Consider the following 22,855-nt stretch of genomic DNA (forward strand, 5'->3'; position numbering starts at 1 on the left):
AAAGATCCAATGAATCTCCAAGCGTCACTACTTACCAACACATCCCAAAACCAACTATGAAAGTTTATGCAAACAAGAAACTATTAATCTCTGACCTACTGAGACCTAGGAAGGGGCACAACTCAAGAGGGTATCCAAAACTCCCTTCAAATATCAACCAACAAGTCCAGTGATACCTCTTGTTTGCCCGAGCAAGTTTTTGCATAGAATTCAGGTGATATTTTTCTAGTATTGTACAATACTATAGAATACTATTGGGCGATACTTTTCTAGTAGTGCTTGATACTTCTTATAACTACCACGTGATAGTTTCCTATATCACATGATATAACTTACTACTACTGTGGGATACTTTACAAGTGTCACATGATAGAACTTACTACTGTCGTGTGATACTTTCCAGTATTGCACGATGTTTCTCTCTAAGGTGTGTGATGCTTTTCTAGTATTTCCAAATGCTGAACTAATGTCACCCAGGTTTACAAAGAAACAACCAAATGAGAAATTTAAAAGGGGAAAGATGTAGAACCTCCACATCGAGGACTACTAGATCTACAATAGTCGAGGAGTAAACACTTGAAGGCATAAGGAAGATCACATAATTATAACATCTCAACCATAATATCTAATCCAAGCATCTAATGTAAGCATTTGGAAAGCAACATCATAGTGAACATACATGTGGATAAGTCAACTATCTCTATGAATTGAAATAGCATAAATCAAATGGAAACATACTCTAGAATATATAGAGAACCATGTGAGCATCCAGCTCCAAAATTGAACATGGAGGAAGGCCAACTCTATACATTGATCCCCAATAATGTTAATGGTAGCTACACCTCCCAACCACATGGAACCCATAGGCCCACTCTTGTCATATTGATGGAGATAGTGATCCAACCTCACACGCACAATAGAAGCATTCATGGCTAACACTCAAGCCAAACAATACAAAGGACTTAAATGAAGATCATGAGACAATGCAATACAATAGGTCTTGGTCAGACACTCTATGGGTCTATTATCTAGGAACTCTATTGGAGAGTAGATCAGTTGGTATTGTAGAGTCCAAGCCAAACACCCAATGGAAATGCTCCCTCAGGAGGCCATAGTATTATGTCCTTGAATGAACTACGTAAACATTAGGCCCCCAAATAAACCGATGAGTACATACCTTTGGATGAGTCATACATGTACATAGTATTTTCTTATCTTAGTTAATTACTCATAAATTTATTTAGATATCACTTATTAGAAGCTTCTTCACATATACCTAACTAGGAACACGACCTAGGGTTACGAGAGAAGCCCCTCCACTATTCTACCCTAAATACCCATGCTCATCACACGATAAGTGATCATAAGCAATGCATTCTCCCTATCGAACCCCAATGAACATAACTCAATTGAAAAACAACCGGGAGCTTGAGACTCACAAGACCCCAATAAGTCCACACTCACATGCTTTTGTGTAGGCACACCAACTATACGGTGACCATAAACAACAAGGAATGGATAAGAAACATATAAAACACAAGTATAATAGATCACTCAACTAACCTATATCTGGAAGTACAAATTTGACATGAATCCCAATACAATAACATACATCTAGGGTTAAATAGACATCTCTATGGATAATCTGGATCCATGACCAACTAAGTTGCCGATAAAACCTGAGAAACTTGAGCATCATGTAAATCGAGGCAAAAATCAAACACACCCAAAAACATCAAAATTAAAACCCATTATGTCATTGGGTACAAAAGCTACAAATATCAAATAAAATTTGGGTTCAGAGTCTGTATGAAAAAATGACCAACATAATGACATGAAACCCTAAACCCCTAAATCCAAAAAGCTATAAATGTTCATACATGTCCAACTGGGTAGAGCTAGCATGTAGAAATAGAGGGGAACACTAGTTTTCTACCTCCAAAAAATTTACTACCAGAAAAAGACTCCAAACTAGAGCAGAAACAATAAAATGGGAGAACCCTACCTCATAGCTAAAAGGGATAAAATAGGAACGCATGCAATAAAATAATCACTCTGCGATCACCACCGAAAGTCTCAGCAAGTGAAGATCTCCTTGAGCTAGATCCAACGAGCTCAACCTCATGACAATCCCATGCCTGTAGCTCCTAAAGAAAATAAAACAATAATTTCTTTAGAGAGGATTTTGGAATTTTCTCTACAAATTCCTATTTTGCAAGTGAGAAGTGAGAGAATAATTCCCTTTTGGGATATATATTCACTTTTAAAAGTAAAATACAATATCATGAAATTAATTGGCCCACTAAAACCACCTTTTCTCAACCCAGACAAAATCAAGCAATTCCAACTAAATGGAATTCAAGTACGACAAAGTTGTCAAGAATTAAAATAATTAAATAAAATATAAAATTCCCAAAAACTATTAAATCACAATATTCCTTAATAACTTTCACAACAAATGTGAACCTCTAAATGCATAGACATGCTCATGGGTCTAATCACATAATGTAAATGAGTCCAAATTTATTAAATCACTTGAGGGTTTAATTAATCAATTAATTAGGATATGTTGACCATACAAGGACGACATTGGGTAGGTAGAACAGTCGAATCACTAACTTCATGTGCCATTGCCAGGGATATAAATCTTGCACACTACATAACATAATCAAGTGCAATTGCATATAATAATATAACCAAAGAGATAAATGCATTAGATCACATTAATAACCATTTATTTAATCACATTAAAATAATCTATTTAAATCACTCATTGCATCATAAAACATCCTAAAGAAAGAATGAAGTAAATAACCCTAGCATCAAATCAAAGTATCCAAAATCCAATAAGTCCATCATATAATCATAAACAGAGTATATGTCTAAATACAAAATAACCAAATATCATCATAAAGCATCATGTTGCACCAATAAGCATCATCATGTAGATATGATCAAACTGAACAACATAGCATCTAACATCTATGATATTGGAAATTAAAATATAGTATCTGACCATTAGGTCATCTTGAATGTCATCCAACATGAGTACCAAAGTATCTCTCAAAACCAAAATATAACAAGTTACATAATGCAAACACGGGAGGCACTACATCCTCCCCCACTAGGCACATGCTTAATCCTAGAAGCTTGCAAAAAGATAAGGGTACAAATCTCTTAATTGTACATCATCCTCCCAAGTAGCACAAGCCTCATCATTTGGGTCCCATTGGACCCTTACCTGCTCTAGATCTAGACCTTTGAGGGTTAGCCTCTGATGCTGAAGGATATAGATGGGCTCCAAAGAAAGCTTCCCATCCTCCACCTACAAAGCATCCCAATCAAGTACATGGGTCACATTATGAATATACTACCTCAAAATATAAACATGGAAAATATCATGGATGCATGTTATGCTAGTCGATAAGCAACAAGACCAATCCTCTCAAGGATCTCAAATAGTCTGAAAAAATGTGGCACTAACTTAGAGCCTTTCCCATAATGGATGGGGCTCTTTTGCAAACACACTCTCAAAAAAACTTAGTCACCAATTGAAAAGTGATGATCAAACCTATGGACATCTGCATACTTCTTATGCCTATCTTGAGTAGTAACCAAATGCTTTCTAATACAAACAACCTGTTGCTCTATATCCTGAAGAATCTCTAGACCTACAATTATTCAGTCCTCCAAACAATCCCAACTCAAAGGGGTACAAAATAGTCTACTATACAAGGCCTAAAAAGGTGACATGCCAAGAGAATTATGGTACCCATTGTTATAGAAAAACTCAACAAGGTATAGATAGTCCTCCCACTTCACTTGCTTGTCCATTACATACATTTGGTTCACTCCCTCTGTCTGACCATCGGTGTCTTTGTGGTAATCTAACCTAAAATTGAGCTACGCACCCAAAGCATGCTAGAGAGATGTCCACAGTGATGAAGTAAACATTGGATCTCTATATGATATAACCCATTGAGGCATTCCATGCAAGTGAATAATGTTTTCGAAGAAAACATGTGCTACAAAAGAAGCTACGTAGGATGCTCTCATGGGAAAACAATGTGCTACCTTGGACAACTTGTCCACTCTCACTGTGATGCAATCATGTCATCATGAAAACATAGGAAACCTTGTGATAAAACCAATAGATATTGTACCCCACTTCCACTCTCTAATGATATGTAATTGTAAAAGGCCACCAGATGCTGATGCTTTGCCTTCACTCTCTCGCACTCAAGACATCAAGCACCAAAATTAGAAACATCACGCCTCATCCCTGACCAAAAGTAAAACTATCTAAGGTTGACATGTATGTTATTGATGTTAGGATGTGCAGAATAAGGTGCATGATGTGCTTCTGACAAAACCAAGTTATGAAGATCACCTGACACTGACACATAAATGTACCCCAAGTATCACAATAGTCCATCAAACTCTAGGGAATAACATAAAAACCTCCCCTTAAGGGTACATCTAGACTCAATCTCCTCCCTCACCTCCTGATACTAAGTGTCACTAGGCAAAGCCTCCAAGATACGACCTCATAAATCCACTCCCAATGATAAAACTGATATCTCATGTCGTGTCCTACTCAAGGCATCCATGATGAAATTCTCTTTCCCTTTGATGTAGTGAACATCAAAATAATATTCACACATGAACTCCATCCAATGATGTTGTCATGCATTCAGGTTTACCTGAGTAAAGATATATTGTAAGCTAAGATGATTGTTATGCAGCTCAAACCCATGTCCCAAAAGGAAATGTATCCAATGTACAATCATATGCACAAATTTTACAAGCTCCAAATCATGAGTGGGGTAGTTGAGCTCATGGCCTTTAAGTTTTCTAGACTCATATGCAATCACATGACCATCCTCCATCAAACACTGTGCCCACACCCTCCAATGATGCATCTGTACAAACCATAAAGTCACCTATAGGATTAGACACAACAAGGACTAGTGCATTGGTCAATCGCTCCTTCAGAGCCTCAAATTCTAACTCACACTAGTCTGACAAAACATACTTCTTCCCTTTCCTCTAAAGAGAAGTGACAGGATGAGCCACTTGTGAGAAGTCCTTAATGAATCAACGGTAGTAACCTGCCAATCCCATGCAACTACAAACCTTTGAAACATTAGTGGGCATTGACCAATCCATGATAGCTCAAATTTTCTTTAGGTCTATTGCAATACCATCGCATGTGATCATATACCACAAATACTTTACCTCATATTGGAAAAATTCACATTTAAAAAGTTTCCATATAATTGATGGTCTCGTAAGAAATGTAACACATGGTGTAAATGGACCTCGTGCTCTTCATTAGTCTTGGAATATATCAATATGTCATCTAAGAAAATGAGGACACACTAATTGAGGTATGTGTGAAATAATCCATTCATCAAACTCATAAACACTAATGGCACATTGGTTAACCCAAAGGGTATAACTGTAAACTCATAATGCCCATAACATGTATGAAAAGTTGTCCGATGAATGTTAGCCCCATGAATCTAGAGATGATGGTATCCTGACTTTAGATCAATCTTAAAGAAAACTCTTTCTCCCTTCATTTGATTAAAAAAGCCATCAATCCTTGGCAAGGGGCATTGGTTCTTCATTGTCACCTTATTCAATTGCCCATAATCAATGCATAAATGCAATGACCCATCTTTCTTCTTGGTGCAGGAGCACCCTAACCATCCTCGTAGAATTTTAAGTCATAGTTAGTATGTTGTTGAGTGATGATAGGTTAATGTATTATTTGTTTCAATTCAGGTAATTAGGTGTTCAATTAAGGTCATGTTTGACCAAGTTTGTGTTTTAATCAATGTGGGTCAAAGTGAGTCAAAGTCCCTAAAAGTGGGAAAATGCCATAAAATGCCATGAATGGAGTATAAAGTAGTGTTAAAATATCATGATAAGCCTTTGGACCTATTTAAGGTGCCAAGAGAGTATGTAGGAGCATAAAATGCAAAATGTGCAAAAAAATGTAAAATTGTCAAAAAAAATGTTGTTGTCAGCATTTCTTTTGCAAAATGACAAGTTTTGGAAGATGAAAGGTTAACCATCTTGGATGAACCTTTGGGGATTTGAAATTTTTTCCATTATATAAGAAATGGAATCTCATGAAGAAAAGAGAGAGAGGAGGATATGTGGAGAAGAAAGGTGAAGAGATGTATGATTTTGTATAATAAAAGCCTATTTTTGTTTTGTGAAAAATATGCTTATACACTGGTATTAGACTATTGTCCTAGCATCCTCTCCTTTAGTGGACATGGTGATTCTTAAGTTTCCTATATGATGGAATGAATCATAGAACTAATGCTATTGTGCCTAATTCCATTAAGTTGTTATCAAGAACTCATTGCTCTTTATTTTGACAGTAACTGATGTACAGTTCATATTGCACTGTCAGATTGATTGCATGTTATCATTGTGTGAAGAAAAGGAAGATGTAAAGGTTTCCTTTATTTATTTTTGTATTACTATTGTGTTGGGCCAAACCATAACCCTATTCCATATCTTAGAGTTGACTGAGAATCAACAAGTTACATGTTGTTGCAAGGAAAACACAAAGAATCAGCAAATAAGAATGTGGCTAGATTTGTGTATGATTTGCATATGTGTTTGAAGGTTGAATTACATTCATGGGATGTTAAAGAACCATTTGGAAGAGAAGAAAAGGTGATATATTAGAGTTTGAGAGACAGTTACAATATTCAGCAGTGAAATCCTCATCAAGGCAAAGAGTTTGAAGGTTTGGTTATCTCCTCAATGACTAGGAGCCTAAAAGTCAATAGTTTGAAAGGGTTTGATAAGGTAATGGTGTATTAAAGTTTTTTTGTTTGATTTCTTTGAATTTTTTGAGAGTTTATAGGTTGAGCGTGTTCTTTAGGCCTATTAGCCTAGACTAGGGCCTGTGAGTTGTATGCCTTAGTGAACAATTAGTAATTTAAGATTTTGGAGTTTAGTCAAATTCAATATTAAGTATCTGAATCTGCCTTTAGTTTTGGTAGATGTTTAAAGGGTTGTGATTTATTTCTTTAAATCCCAAGATGTCGCTACAAGAAAGAGCCCTCATTAGGTCTATTTGTGGGAATTGGTGTTTGGAGCCCACCAAGTTGTATAGAACCTTATGAATGTTTGAAATCACTTTATTGGTAATGAGTTAAGCCTTTTGGAAAAAAATTGGGGTATGGAGTTGTGAATGATCCTGGAGGGTGTAAGGGAGTGGAGGTGTTGTGTGGGTTGAGAGATAGTGTTTGTGTTTGTAAAGGATAGATAGAGATATTTGGAAGAGGTGAGTGTGGCATGAGGAAAAGGCCAACCACCTAGTCTCTAGCCTTGGAAGAGTCTTGAGGGACTAATTATAATATGCTTGGTGAGGCTTGGAAGAAACCTAGTTTGTTAGTTTATAAGAAAGAAATAAGTTTCATCGCCTTCCTCCTTGCATCACTTCTTCACAAAGATGATTGGTTCACCCCACAGGGATACACTAGGATGAATATGGCCATTGGAAAATAATTCCTCCAACTACAATCAAAGCTCACTCAACTCCTAAGTAGTCATATGGTAAGGAGCTCGTGAAATAAGCTCCACTCTTGGGATGAGATCAATACAAAAATCAATGTTGTGTTTCGATGACATACTTGGTACCTCATTAGGGAATATGTCTGCATACTCACGAAGGAGTGGGTGATCATCTTACATCACCTCATGGCTCTTAGTCTCCTTAAGATCACTGATAGTGACTGTAAACATTTGATATCCATGTTGCACACTCCACTTTAGCTACTTACTATTGGGCGATCATTTTGCACGAGGTCAATGAAAAGAATCCATTGCACAACTCCTCTCTTAAAAAGCTAATCTTTTGGGATCAACTCCAAGGTTCAGTATTTGTCTTGCGATGTACCAAAATCCCCTTAGTTGAAGATAAATGTGATTTTTCACAAGGAGGCCTTTGCTGGTTCTATTATGATCTTAGAATGAAGTAAATTTGTTCACTGTCTCAAAATAATACACAAAAGAACAATGTTTTTGTATTTTTTGGTTTTTCAATGAATGCAATCTAACAATACAATTAAAATGAGTTCCTATTCTAACAAGGGGTTAGCAAAGAAAATAATGAAACTGAAAGAAAATAACATGAAATCAAAAGAACTTGAGATTAAAATCCTAAACGGACATAAGCTATAGAAAACAACACGCTGTGAGTTAAACTTTTGAATAAATCAGTAGGAAACCAATGAAAACAAGAGTAATGCTTCCTAGAATCCATTGATGCAATCGTCAGTGAGAAACTTTAATAATCATATGATATTTCACCTTTCATCAAATCGCAAGGCCATGAAAAGTGCACTCATGTGAGATGGAAAGTTATTTAGGTACAATTTCATGATCTCTTCTCAAGCTTGATACGTCAGCAAAACTTGTAAATTTGTAGCAAACACTAGAACTAAAAGATCGCACAACTTGAAACAACACAATAAACTTTTGGCTCAATCACAATCTCATGAACAAAATTCACAAAACAATGACACATTCAGGCAAGAATCACTACACTCCAAATGCAAGCACCAAAAGCATAATTTTATTGCATAATAACAATGAACCTTGTTACATATTACAATGGGGTATTTATAAGAAATCATCTCCTCAATTTGTGTTGAAAGTGAGAGATATCTTCATGCAATAAAATGCTTTAAAAACATTAAAAAAAACTAAATATATACAAACTAACAATTAATCTAGTGCTTAGAGGGACTCCATCCATATTTTATTCATTAATTGGATACATGAGCCCTTTACATGTCAAAAACAAAGAAAATATGAGAGAGAAAGTAGGAGGAAGCCTTCAGTCAAAGTAGAAGCATTTGGAAGTGCCACAAATAGAAGTCGACCCATTACTAGGCATGTGTCAAAGTTAAACTGTCATCAGAATGTCTTCCCGTTGCATGAAAAGTGTTATTTTTGGAACAAGCAGTTAACTATCAATGCACCTCTAAATTGTGGAGCTGCAGAACTGTGTAGCTATGGACCTACGCACCTACGAACCTCGACAGGGTCAAAAATCTCAAAATTTTATTGAGTGTCAAAATTGAAATTCTGGCATCTAGGTTTTTTTCATCTTCATCTAAAAGTTATGTTTGGATGTTTGCCTTTGAATTTCTCTATCATATTAGTAATCTTAGCTGCATTCAAAAGATCTAAAACCTCATATTTATCTTTTACCTTCTGTCTGTAATTGTCTAGCTCAATTAGAGTATCTACAAAATCCCCAAGTTTGGTATCTAATTCTAACAAGGCTTCTTCAGTCTTGAAGGTTTATCGGATGTCCTCATCATCATAAACCTCCACAAAAATCTTCCTAAAATCTCCACCACTGTCTCTATAGGTAACAACCTTTCTCATTCGTCATCTTCAAAAATATCCAAGCATGCATCAATGTAGTGTCTCTCTACCTCCAAAATTCATTCTCTGGCTTGGTCCTTGAGCCGATGAATCTCCTCATTTAATGTCTTCATTAATTTATTGCTATCTACTATTTTTTCTATCCAGTCATCAATCATATCTAATTCTTCTCTGGTATATACATCAATCAAAACCTGGTATCTTTGGCCCTTTATGGCTTGAAGAGTCTGCAAATCCTTACTCTAGGCATGTACCTCATCCATAATAGTAAAGTCCTGCTTCAAAATTGCTATGATCTTATTCATGTTCTCCCATGTAGCATGTAGTAACTTCAAATTCCCTATGATGATGGTAACACCTTTCTCCTCAAAAATTTCTTGCCACTCCTGACAAGCCTTCAAAAATGGGTCAAGTTGCACACCTCCCCTTCTCTAAGTATGGTATTCGGAGTTTGCTCATGGTGTTCAGGATCCAGAGGACCAACTACTTCGACTAGATATCCCTTTAGGATCTCAACCTGCCTTCAAAGTGCTTGGAGTTTGGCCTCCTCTTGTTCCAAGTACTTGAGGACCTCTTTGACCCCCATAGTCATCATTCATTGGGTTGAATCCCATGTATGCCTTTCGAACATAACATTCTTTAACTCATAGTCTTTGAGGCTAAGGCATTCTGCATCTCTACCTTTAGGATGGAGAGCCACTTGTGCAAATAAATCTTGATTCCTTATGCTAGTGACAAATGGCAATGGCGTTGCCTTGTGTGATGGAGACTCGAGTTTATTTAGGACCTCTACAATATCACAAATGTCTTCCTCTGAAGCACAAAATTGAGGCTTATTAATCCTCATTATCTCCTTTTGGATCCATCTAAGGATGCATCTTGTTGAGGACTTGACTCTTGATGATGAAGGGGTGTGTTATGCTATCTCCTTCCCCTTATCACTCTTGCTCAGAGTTGTATCCTGTTGGGAGAGTTCCCCTTCTGTAGCCTTAGTCTCTGTGGATCTTGTGGCTTGAACCTTGATGTCTTGGGAAGGTGGTTGAGAATATTGCACTATTTGTCCCTCCTTCGACACTTCATTGGTCATCATTTGTTTAGCTTGCTCCTCTGATGAAGGCTCCTTCTGAACCTATTCTTCCTCTAAACTCTAAGGTGGAGGGGTCACCGAGCCCTATTCTACCACTATAACTCATGGTGGAGATGGAGGAGTAAGATCAGGACCTTGTGTATTTGGTGGCCTCTGTGTCCAATCTTCCTGTTGAGGTTCACCTATGGGGGTGTCCTTGATCTTATCCTCGATCAACTCTATACCCACGAGCATGAAATGAAAATTTAACATTGAAAAAACACCATCGCCCTCTTCATTTTTCTTATCCACCCACTGCTATACTTCATCTTCTGAAGAAGAGAGTTCTAAGGGTTATACTTGAGTGGATAGCAGGGCACCTGTGGCATTCTTCCTCCTTTGCAACTCTATGGCTCTAGCTAGTCGAGTTCTTCCCTATAGGAGCACTTGTTCCTCCTCCTCTTTTGATTCTTCTTCTTCCTCCTCTTCATCTCCCTTTGAAATACTTTTAGGAATAGATGGATTAGGCACTAATCTTCTACTAATCCTTTGCCTTTTCTTCATTTGAATCTTAATTCTTTTCTTCTATTTCTTGGAGGTAGAAGGAGAATTTGGCTCATCTTGCATAGGATGAATGGAGACTTGTGGAATCTCTCCCTCTTATGGTTGGCTAGACACAATGGGAGGCAACTGTAGTTCATTGTGCACTTGGGTAGCTCTAGTATCTTGAGACCCTTGTGGACTCTATTCTTGCTGTCGGGGAGATGCCAACTCTCTCTAAATCCTTTGAGGGGAGGTCCTCTTCCTTTTTTTCTTTCCTTTCCTTTTAGGAGGGTGATAATAGCCAACCAGGCAATCAAGTTGTTGCACTATTTTTGGCCTGATAAGAGACTGAACTACGAAGGTAGGAATTGTTACTTTCTTTCCTCTACCTCTTTCTGGGTGAGCATGTGCATGGAAGACTACTGTATTAGGAATTGGATCAAGTAGAAAAGGTTTATTGATCCAATCCATCATCATTCTGATGACATGCCTTGCTTGATGATTAATAACATCGGTCTCCTCCCTATCAACCTCAGCATTCATAATGGGTCTTTCACTGATTTTGTCAACATTGAATAGGGGGTCCAGTAACTCTTTAGACTCCTGTTGCTTTATTTCCTCTGGGCTGTTTAAAAGGAGAGCCTTTTCTGCTAGATACAAAGTCATCCTACAATAGTCCCTACTATAGACATCGTAGTCATTTGTGGCATTCATCCAGTGATCTTCAACAACATCCTCATGATGGAAGTCCTTTCCTGCTAGACTCTCCACTCTTTTGATATTATCAAAATTGGGCCGAGGAGAGTTGTATTCTTCAAGGGGATAGTTCTCCCATTCCCTCTCAAAGGACAAAATATCTTGCTTCCTCTTTACCTAATATGCTCCAATGACCAATGGCCATGCCTAGCAAGGTCTAAGTTGCCTCTTTATCTTCTCATAGGTTGACTCAATTTTTTGGGAAATCTAAAACAATACCAATTTTTCGCTTGGGTATCTTGGGAGCTTCTTAGAATTGATGGAGGCACCACCTACTTGAAGATATGTGAACATCTTGAACTGGAAGAAGTAGGCTCCAAGAGCAATGATTTGTGCTTTGGCTTCATCAGATAACCTCTTCCCATAGTCTCCCTCAATGAATCAAATGATCATAAATATGAATGCATCATTCACGATTCTATATTCCTTTCTTTGTGCTGAGAGCTTTTTCTTCACCAGCTGAGGGTAGACTATGTATGGCTACGCATTGGGATCCTGCATACTGCCTCTTCTATACCAACTAGGATAGTTTGTTGCCCTGGCTACAAGAAGGTACACTATGTAAGAAGTCATATAAAACTTTTTCTTATCCTTCACCATCCTTAGTTGCTCACACAAGTTCTCACTTAGTGTGGTGACCCAATCTAGTGGTATCTTCGCCTGTCTGATGGTCTCAATGAAATTGACCATAAAGGTGCTCAGGTGACCTACTGTGGGTAAGCCCATGACTTTTCTCAGGAGAATGATAGAGTATCCAATGTCTTTCTTCATGTATCCCTGAGTCATATCCACTTTGCCCATTATCCTTCCTTGAGGAGGCTTCTTAATGAGGTATGAGGATTGCATGATATCAATTGCCTCCTACTGGTGCTTCCTATACCATCTTTTAGCTGTTTCATAGGAGAGCCTAATAAACTAGTCGACTCTCAGAAGATGAAAGACCTTCTCAATGTTATGGGGTCGTAGATCCAACACCACCTCTCCGGTGACATGTCTTGATAATTCTCTCTTCAAGAACAAAATGTTGTGACAATGCATTGATTAGTTTAGCCGATTGCACTGACACGAGGTGAGACGCTGCATTTACCAATCCAAAATGGATCAATGCGAAGACCAAGGTTGATCTCTTAGTGGGCTTGTTGCAAATTCTGAGGAATTCTTCTAGATCTGTGTGCCCTAAATTAGTATCTCAAATTTCTGCATGGTCATCATGGAATCTTGACTTAGAGGGTATACCTTGGAATTTGAAAATTACTGGTTTGGGTGCTACTCCAGATGTGGATGCCATTTGATTACCTGCACATTGTGAGAAAACGTTTATTAATCCAAAGATAAAACGTAAAAAACTATGAATTAAAATAAGCATAAAGAAGAGAAAAATGCCCAATTTGGGTATGTTTATACTTTTATTTTTTGTCATCATTTTATTCTATCTTTTAAAAATTATCTATATATATTTTTTATTTTTTATTTTTTTATTTTTTCTATTTTTGAAAAATTAAATTTAAAAAAAATGTGTGGGTGGAGTGGATGTGTGTGTGTATTGCGTGTGACGTGCAAAAGGCGCACCCCAAGTGTGAGGGTTTGACATAGCATCGAGGTTGGGCACGCACGACACCGAGGCCAGGTGCATAGTGCTAAGGCTAGGCACACGGTGCAACTATCAAGCGCATGCGGCCTCAAGGCTAGGCGTGTGACACAAAGGCTGGTGCACGGGGCACCAAGGTTAGGCATGTAGCACCAAGGCCATCATGCAGGGCATTATAGTGGATGTGGACAATAAGTGCCTGTGGCAATTTAAAAACAAAAGGTGACATTGAAGTTGGGGCACTCACGTGACATCGTGAGATGCGGTGCATGTGGGTTGCGCATGGCGCACGACGCTAAGAGAAAATAATGTGCCACATACCTTAAGTTCAAAGTTAGCTTGGAAAAAAATGAAAAATGATGTGTTGATGGGTTTGGGCCGGGGTTTTATAACCCCCCACCCTGCACTGGGCCAGGTGTGTGGCGTGCCTTGGTGCACGTGCTAGTGCACAGTACGCACTCTGCCCACGCACGCATGCATGTGATTATTATTATTATTTTATTTTCTTTTATTTTTTGTGTATTTTTTCAATTTTCAATAACTCTAATACTTTTAACTCTAATAATTTTCTCCCGACTCTCCAATTGTGAGTCTAGGAGTTTGAAAAAAAAGTAGGGGGTCCCCATTCCTAGTGAGAAATGGGGTGTGTGTTGTGGACACCACAAAAAATAGCCCTAAAAAATGGAAGAAATGACCAAGGCATTTCTTCATCAACAAAAAATCCTTCCAACATGTGTCAAACACCAACCAAACTTTGAACATCATGAGCATCTTTTAGATGACTTTACAATAAAAAATTTCAAAATTTGAAACCTTCAAACTTAGTGTGCGCGTTGTGTATTCATTCCCTTTGACACCTCTGGATGCAATCTATCAAAGTTTTTTGACCACTCAAAACAATCTTCCATTCCTCCCAGCTCATTCATTTGAAATCTCCACGAAGGCTTTTTATCAATCGATTGCTTGACTAGATGAGAGAATCAATTCGAGGGCTCTTGGCAAGATGCCACGTTCTTTTAATTTTTTGGCCATTTGAATAATTTCTCCATGTCATTCAAAATGTTACTTTTTGATGAAGCAATTTTTAAAATACAAGATACTTTGTTTTGAGAACATATCTTTTGCCATTTTAGATCTTTAGAATCCTTCAGTCTTAACATCGTACTTTTCTTTCATTTTTTTTTTTCTATATCTTGACTATGCTTAGACAACGTAGTTAGGACATTGGTATCATTTCTTTGATTGATCTCTTGTGAACATCCCTTGCATTTCTCCTTTATAACTTTCATAATCTCTCACACCAAACAACAACCTTAGCAACCTTTCGAGGAGACCCCTCCTGTTTGAACTAGTTGAAGTTTGGATCGTCCCTCATCATCTTTGACTTCAATTCAACAACATAAGAAACAATCAAATTTTTAAATTTTCAAAGTATTGAGAACTTGTTCATCTAGGCTTTTGATTTCCCGACTAAAAATCCCTTATTTCCACAAAAACTGTCAGTTGCTTGGTTGGTATAAGACACACAATCGTCTAAATGTTTTGACAAAAAAATACCTCTTCCTGAAATCGAAACCAAAAGTGGTTAGTAAAATCTTTGAGAGAAAATGTAAAGTACACCTTACCCCCCAGGATTAACACAACTTTGAAAGGAAACACATGACTGAAAGTAAACACGCAACATGAAAGCAAACACACTTGCAAAAATAAACATGGTTGCAAGAATAAAAATCTAAGCTAAATGCATAAATAATATCTAACTAATTTTTTCTTTTTTAAAAAAAATAATTTTTTTAGGCTTCAAAATAATGCTTCAAAAACTACCCATTTACAGGCAAGGGAATAAATTCCCCCTGTAAGGAATCGAGCCTAAAAGTGTTTTCTCCAAGAATTTCTACAATTTGATAAGGTTCCGTCCACAAGCTTTGAAACTTGGTATGGCTTCCCAACTTTTCTTTCGCCTTATCCTAGAGTAGAACAAGGTCGAAAATCCTGAATGACTTAATCGTGGCTCTCTTGTCGAACCATCTTTTCACAACAGCTTGATGTTTGGCCATGTGCTCCAATGTAGTTGTCTGTTTCTCATCCATCTCTAGAAGATTCATCAATCTAATTTGTACTTTGTCAACATCTTTAGCATACCCACTCATGAACTTCAAAACAAGAATTCTGAGGTTGAGTAGAAACACTAGCTCTTGTTTGTAAACAAGCAAGTAGGGAGAAGTTCCCAAAGCATTTTTTACTCTCACCCGATCCATCCATAAGACATATTTGAGTTGTGTATGCCAATCCCTAGGATTTTCTTTCAGCAATCGTCTTATTACTATGATCAAGTTCTTGTTTGTAGATTTTGCTACCCCATTTCCTTGTAGGTAGTAATTTGAAGAGAACTTGATAATGACTTGATTTTCAAATGCCCAATGAGTCAAGAATGCTAATGCAAAAGTAGACCCGTTATCACATACAAGGGCGAATGGCATTCCAAACCTAGTAACAATATGTTCTTCTAAGAAGTCTGTCATCACCTTAGTAGTGCAATTTTTGAATGTTTCTGCCTCGTTCCATCATGTACAGTAATATGTAGCTATGAGAATAAATGCATGTCCAGTTGATGATGGTGGATTGACTAGACCAATGAAATCCAACCCCCATTTTGTAAAGGGGCATATCTCGTACACACTCTATAAGGGCATTACTAGATTCCTTTCTTTGTTGGCACTGGTTTGACAGATATGGCAAGAGCGTACATGCTCGAAAGTGTCTTTGAATATCGAGGGCCAAAAATAACCTGATTGTAAAATCATGTGGGCCGTTGCTTCTGCCGAACCATGTCTTGTACCATACTTATCATGAAAGTGTTCCAAGACCTCTTTGCCTTCCTCACAGTCTAAACACTTCAAATAAATTGCTTCATAGTTTCTCTTGTACAACTTGTTATCATGCATCACATAAGATTCACACTTCATTTTAGTTCAGCTGAATGCACTGACACAAGGTGAGACGCTGCATTTACCAATTTGGAACGGATCAGTGTAGATACCAAGGTTAATCTCTCTATGGGCTTGTTGCAAATTTGAAGAATTCTCCTAGATTTGTGTGCCCTAAATCAGTATCTCAAATTTTTGTGTGGTCATCATGGAATCTTGACTTAGAGGGTACACCTTGGAATTTGAAAACTACTGGTTTGGGTGCTTCTCCAGATGTGGACGCCATTTGATCTCCTACACATTGTGAGAAAAACGTTTATTAATCCAAAGATAAAACATGAAAAACTATGAATTAAAATAAGCATAAAGAAAAAAAATGCCCAATTTGGGTATTTTTATACTTATATTTTTTTCATCATTTTATTCTATCTTTTTAAATCTTTTTAGAATTATATAATAATAATAATTTTTTGTTTTTAAAAAATTAAATTAAAAAGATGTGTGTGTGTGTGGAGTGGATGTGTACGCATCGTGTGTGACATGCGAAAGGCGCGCTATGGGCGTGAGGGTTTGACACGACATCGAGGTTGGGCACGCACGACATTGAGGCTGGGCACACAGCACCAAGACTAGGTGCGTGCAGTGCCAAGGCTAGGTGCACTACGACACAGCCGGGTGTGCACAACCTCAAGGTTAGGTGCACAGTACCAAGGCAGGTGCGTGGGGCACCAAGGCTGGGTGCGTGATGCCAATGTTGGCGCGTAGGGAATTTTAGTGGAGGTGGGCAATAAGGTGCCTGTGGCGATTTTAAAACAAAAGGTGACATTGAAGTTGGTGTACTTGCACAATGTCGTGAGGCGCGGTCCATGTAGGTTGTGCGTGACATGCAGTGCCAAGAGAAAACAATGTGCTGCATACCTTAAGCTCACGGTTAGCTTGGAGAAAAATGAAAAATGCTATTTTGATGGGTTTAGGTGGGGGTTTTATAACTCCCCACCCCTAACTAGGATAGGTGCACGACACGCCTCGGTGCACGCATCGATGCACGATGCGCACTTCGCTCGCGTGCGTGCATGCACTTGATTTTTTTAATTTTTAATTTTTATATTTTTCTAATTTTTTATTTTATTATTATTATTATTATTTATTTATTTATTTGTGTTTTTCAATTTTCGATGACTCTAATACTTATAACTCTAACAATTTTCTCTCGACTCCCAAACTAAGTTTGGAAGTTTGAAAAAAAAGTAGGGGGTCCCCATTCCTCGTGAGGAATGGGGTGTGTGTTGTGGACACCACAACACTTATCTAATATTATCCGAAGTGATACTAGTCTCTGGATCCCTATAAGCTCCACTTGCCCACCTGTGTCATCCACACACTGTACCAACTTATGTCGACAATCTATATTCACCTAATGGGTGACTAACCAATCCATACCCAACAGAATATCATAAGACCCTAAGGGTAGGATATAAAGATCAATTGTGGTGGTGAAGGTGCCCAAGTCCAACATACAACCACTAACTATGGAATCCATAGTCACCTTAGAACTTGTAGCTAACTACTCTTGCCACCTATGAACCTATGATGTAGCCACTAGCCCACATTGCTGAATAAGGGATGGTGAAATAGAGGAATTTGAAGCACTTGAATCAATTAATACTATAGAATAAGTACCATGCAATGTACCTATGGCCTTGACTATGGTACCCTGGTGCTCAACTTGATGATTTTCAACCTTTGCAAAAACTTTGTGGGATCTGCCTGCATCACCCATGGTAGGTTTAGACAAGGTTGCACCTCTGCTAGGTCTTGAAGGTGTCTTTATAGGGCACTCCACTAATTTATGGCCAAGTTGACCACATGAAATAATGCTCCTCCAAAACTTGAACCAGATCCATGCCAACCCTAGGAAGCACTAAAATATGGTGCACTCCCTCTGCTCGAGTTCTATTGATTACCATGAGATGGATGACTCTGCTAGAACTTTTGTAATTGACTTTGGTCATGCTCCCTTCCTCCTATGGTCTCTAAACTCTGTCCACCTTTCTGTAGATAACACTAATGTCAGTGATCCTAACGAATGTGACCACCTTGTGAGGGTGCTAATTGGGCTTGACCGTTCCATGTGGCCTATGTATGAGGGGATGGTACACTCTATCCTATGGATCATGTATTGTAGCTCTAAGAACCTGAACTAATATTGAGTCCCCTAGCCACATTGTTCTCAACGATACTTTCCTTCACATTAGCAAGTGCAAGTGTCTTGGGTTGATGAAGATGAACATCACCAATGATAGAGTTTGTAAGACCCCTTACAAAATATTGTGTGAGGAGTACCTCATCATAATGGTAAGTGGAGTACTATCTCAGCCAAAAGAACTGCCTCTCATATTGATCCAATGACATGTCCCCCTGTTTGAGTTCATGGAACTCATTGGCATGAGCCTCTCAATATTGTGGAGATAGGAATTTCTCCCTGAACCTCTCCTCAAAGATCTCCCAGATGAGATCCGTTATACTAATCTAGAGATTCTTGCTCTTCATATCCCACTGTATGGATCCATGTTCTCTCAGCTGTGTAATAGTACAACAGGCCTTTACGTTTCTTTCATATAGATGCAAGGAGAAGCAACAACCCATATCTAGTAACCATGTCTCAGCCTTGAGACCTCCTCCTAGGCCATCAAACAGTGGTAGTTTAGACCTTTAAAGGTCTCTTATCATGTCCATTCAGATGGAATCTCCATCATCCCAACCATGGCCTCTCCTATGGTTACCTCCACCACCAGGTAGTGTGCAAGAACACTCATGTTTATGTCTGTGCTCTTCTTTTCCTCAATGCTTTGAGATGTGTGAGTCCCCATGGTGAGATTCCTCTTCCTAGCTATGGTCCTATCAATTTTCCTCAACTTAAGGTCCCAACCGAGCTATAATCTCCTATAACAAAGGAAATAGTGCTCTGAAATCACCCTGATTATTATCACCTTGTCCTCCCCCAACTCCTTAACATTATTCCTCATGGTGTTCTTCTTTGTCATTATTTTGTTGGTTATTCCTCTGACCACCATGCCTACATGTAGAAGGCATCACTGAAGGAGCAACAAGAAAAGGGTCAAAGTCATACACAACAACCATATGTATCACAAGCATAAGCTAAAATAAGATATTGTAAAACATAATCAAAACAATATCATAGTGGGAGCATAACACAAAGATCCCAATGTTGCAACATGGGCTCTAATACCAGATGTAATGCCCCACCTAGAGAACCTGGGAACAAGGATAAATAAAAGCTAATATTTATTTTTAACAAGCATGGAAGAAAACAACATCACACACAATTGATCGAAAGATCACAACAGAAGACTTAACCAAGCAAACTAGACATCCGATGAATCTCCAAGCATCTCTATTACCAATGAATCCCAAAACCAACTATGAAAGTTTATGTAAACAAGAAATTGTTAATCTTCGACCTATCAAGACCTAGGAAGGGGCACAACCCAAGAGGGTATCCAAAATTCTCTTTGAATCTCAATCAACAAGTCCAGAGATACCTGTTGTTTTCTAGAGTAGGTTTATTCATAGAATTCAGGTGATATTTTTTCAGTATTGTACAAAACTTTACAATACTATTGGTCAATACTTCTCCAGTATTGCATGGTACTTCTTATAATTATCGTATGATATTGGAAGATATAACTTACTACTACCGTGTGATACTTTACCGGTGTCACACGATATAACTTACTATTGTCATGTGATACTTTCTAGTATCACACGATATTTCTCTCTAAGGCATGTGATACTTTTCCAGTATCACCCAATGCTGAACTAATGTCACCCAGGTTTACAAAGAAATAGCCTGATGAGCAATTTAAATGGGGAAAGAGTTAGAACCTCCACATAGGGGAGTACTCGATCCACAATAGTCAAGGAGTAAACATTTAAAGGCATAAGGAAGATCACATAATTATAACATCTCAACTGTAACATCTAATCCAAGCATCTAATGTAATCATGTGGAAATCAACATCCTAGTGAACATACATGTGCATAAATCAACTATCTCTATGAATTGAAATAGCATAAATCACATGGAAACATACTCTAGAAGATACAAAGAACCATGTGAGCATCCAACTTTGAAACTAAACATGGAGGAAGGCCAACTCTATACATTGGTCCCCAACATTGGTAAAGGTAGCTACTTGCTAGGATAAGCCACAGACAGAAATAAAAAATACATGCAAATATAACCAATAACAAAAAATAATAGATCACCCAAAAATGAACACAAGGCACCAAGATTTAACGTGGTTCAACCAATCCTTGGGCTACGTCCACCAAATAGCAAGTCTGATCTTATTGCAATCCAGTGATTACAACTTGATTACAACCTGATTACAATCCGTAATCCCTTACAGCTCAATACTGTTGCAAGAACCAATTTCACATCACAACATAATGAAAAATACCCAACTCTAAACCCTTTTATACAAGTATTAAACTGCTTTAGGGTTATAACATGTCAGCCATAATTAGCCATAACTTTAGTGGCAAATCTACAAATGGCGAATAGTACCAAAACAATTGGTGAATAGTACCAAAAAAAAAATTTCGAGGCGATGCCCTGAACCCCACTAATTATGAAGTATGTACAATACTTTCCTGATTAGTCACCATAATCTAACAATCTCCCACTTGGGGACTAATTAGGCTCCACACTAAAAAAAATCTCCCACTTGGAGACTGATCCTGTAGCAATACCACTACCACATGGGGCTCCCACTGGATCAAACCACCTTAGACTCTGTTGTTCTTTTATTCATGTTCAATCTAAAAGACCAACTGAAGCTAAAGAGGAGTTCAGCTTCTCCCTTGTTACAACCTTTGTCAACATATCTGCTGGATTGTCATTGGTATGTATCTTCTCCAGCTTTAACTGTCCATCCTCCAAAACTGACTGAATGAAATGGTACATCAACTGTATGTGTTTGGTCTTAGAATGCAGAGCTGAATTCTTAGCAAGATGAATGACACTCTGACTATCTGTGAACAAATAATTATCCTTCTGAGGATATTCCAATTCTTCCAAGAAGAACTGAAGCTATATCATCTCCTTGACTGCCTCTATAGCAGCAACATACTCTGCCTCTGTAGTGGATAGAGCATTAATCTTTTGTAACCTAGAAACCTAGCTCACAGCTGCCCCACCAACAGTAAAGACATAACCTGTAGTACTCCGCTTGGTATCAATATCCCCTGCCAATTTGAGTCAACATAGCCCTATAAATCAGTAGTAGAGCCCCCAAAGTGTAAACACTTATTGTATGTTCCTCTCAAATATTGGAGAATCCACTTGACAACATTCCAATGCTCCAATCTTGGATGACTCATATACCTGCTAACGACTCCCACTGCATGTGCAATATCTAGCCTAGTGCATACCATAACATACATCAAGCTTTCTATAGCTGAAGCATAGGGTACCTTGGACATCTTATCCTCCTCTTCCTGTATCTTGGGACACATCTCCTTAGTCAATTTCAAATGACTAGGTAAAGGTGTGCTGACAGCTTTAGCATTGTCCATAGAGAAACATTGCAACATCTTCTCAACATAATCAGCTTGAGATAGCGTCAATGTTCTGTTCTTCCTATCTCTACAAATCTTCATACCAAGAATTTGTTTTGCTGCCCCCAAATCCTTCATAGCAAATGCATGTGCTAACTAGCATTTCAACCCCTTAATATGATCCATGTTAGACCCAACTACAAGCATATCATCAACATATAGACATAAAATAATGTAGCTATCATTATCCAACCTCTTAAAATAAATACAATAATATGAATGACATCTATTATAACCATGCTCATGCATAAACCTGTTGAATTTTAGATACCATTGCCGAGGTGCTTGCTTCAAGCCATATAAACTTTTCTTCAATTTGTACACTAAGTTCTCCTTACCTTTGACCTCAAATCCCCATCGCTGGGCCATATAAATTTCTTCATCCAAATCACCATGAAGAAAGGTTGTTTTAACATCCAACTACTCTAAATGCAAATCTTTAGTAGCCACAAGACTTAAAATAGTACGGATAGAAGTCATTTTAACATGAGAAAATATCTCATCAAAATCAATTCCCTTTTTCTGTGCAAATCCTTTTACAACTAACTTGGCCTTAAATCTTTTCTTACCTCCTTCCTCTTCTTTCAACCTGTAAACCCACTTATTCTGTAAAGCCTTTTTACCTGCAGGCAACTTGCATAGATCCCATGTCTTATTTTGTAGCAAATAGTCCATTTCATCTTTCATTGCAGACTCCCACTGAATCTTAGTATCCACCTGCACAACTTCATCATAACTTTTAGGTTCACCAACATCAGTAAGTAAAATAGAATACAACGAGGGAGAAAATCTTTGTGGAGGTCTAATTTTCCTCGTTGACCATCTAACATTCACTGGTGTGTGTGGTACTTGTTGTTGCAATTGTTGTACATCATGAGGAATGGCTGGAACATCAGCTTTTGG

Source organism: Cupressus sempervirens, chromosome 1, assembly GCF_028749045.1.
Source record: "Cupressus sempervirens isolate cs-2001-9-10 chromosome 1, ASM2874904v1, whole genome shotgun sequence".
Classification (NCBI taxonomy): Eukaryota; Viridiplantae; Streptophyta; class Pinopsida; order Cupressales; family Cupressaceae; genus Cupressus; species Cupressus sempervirens.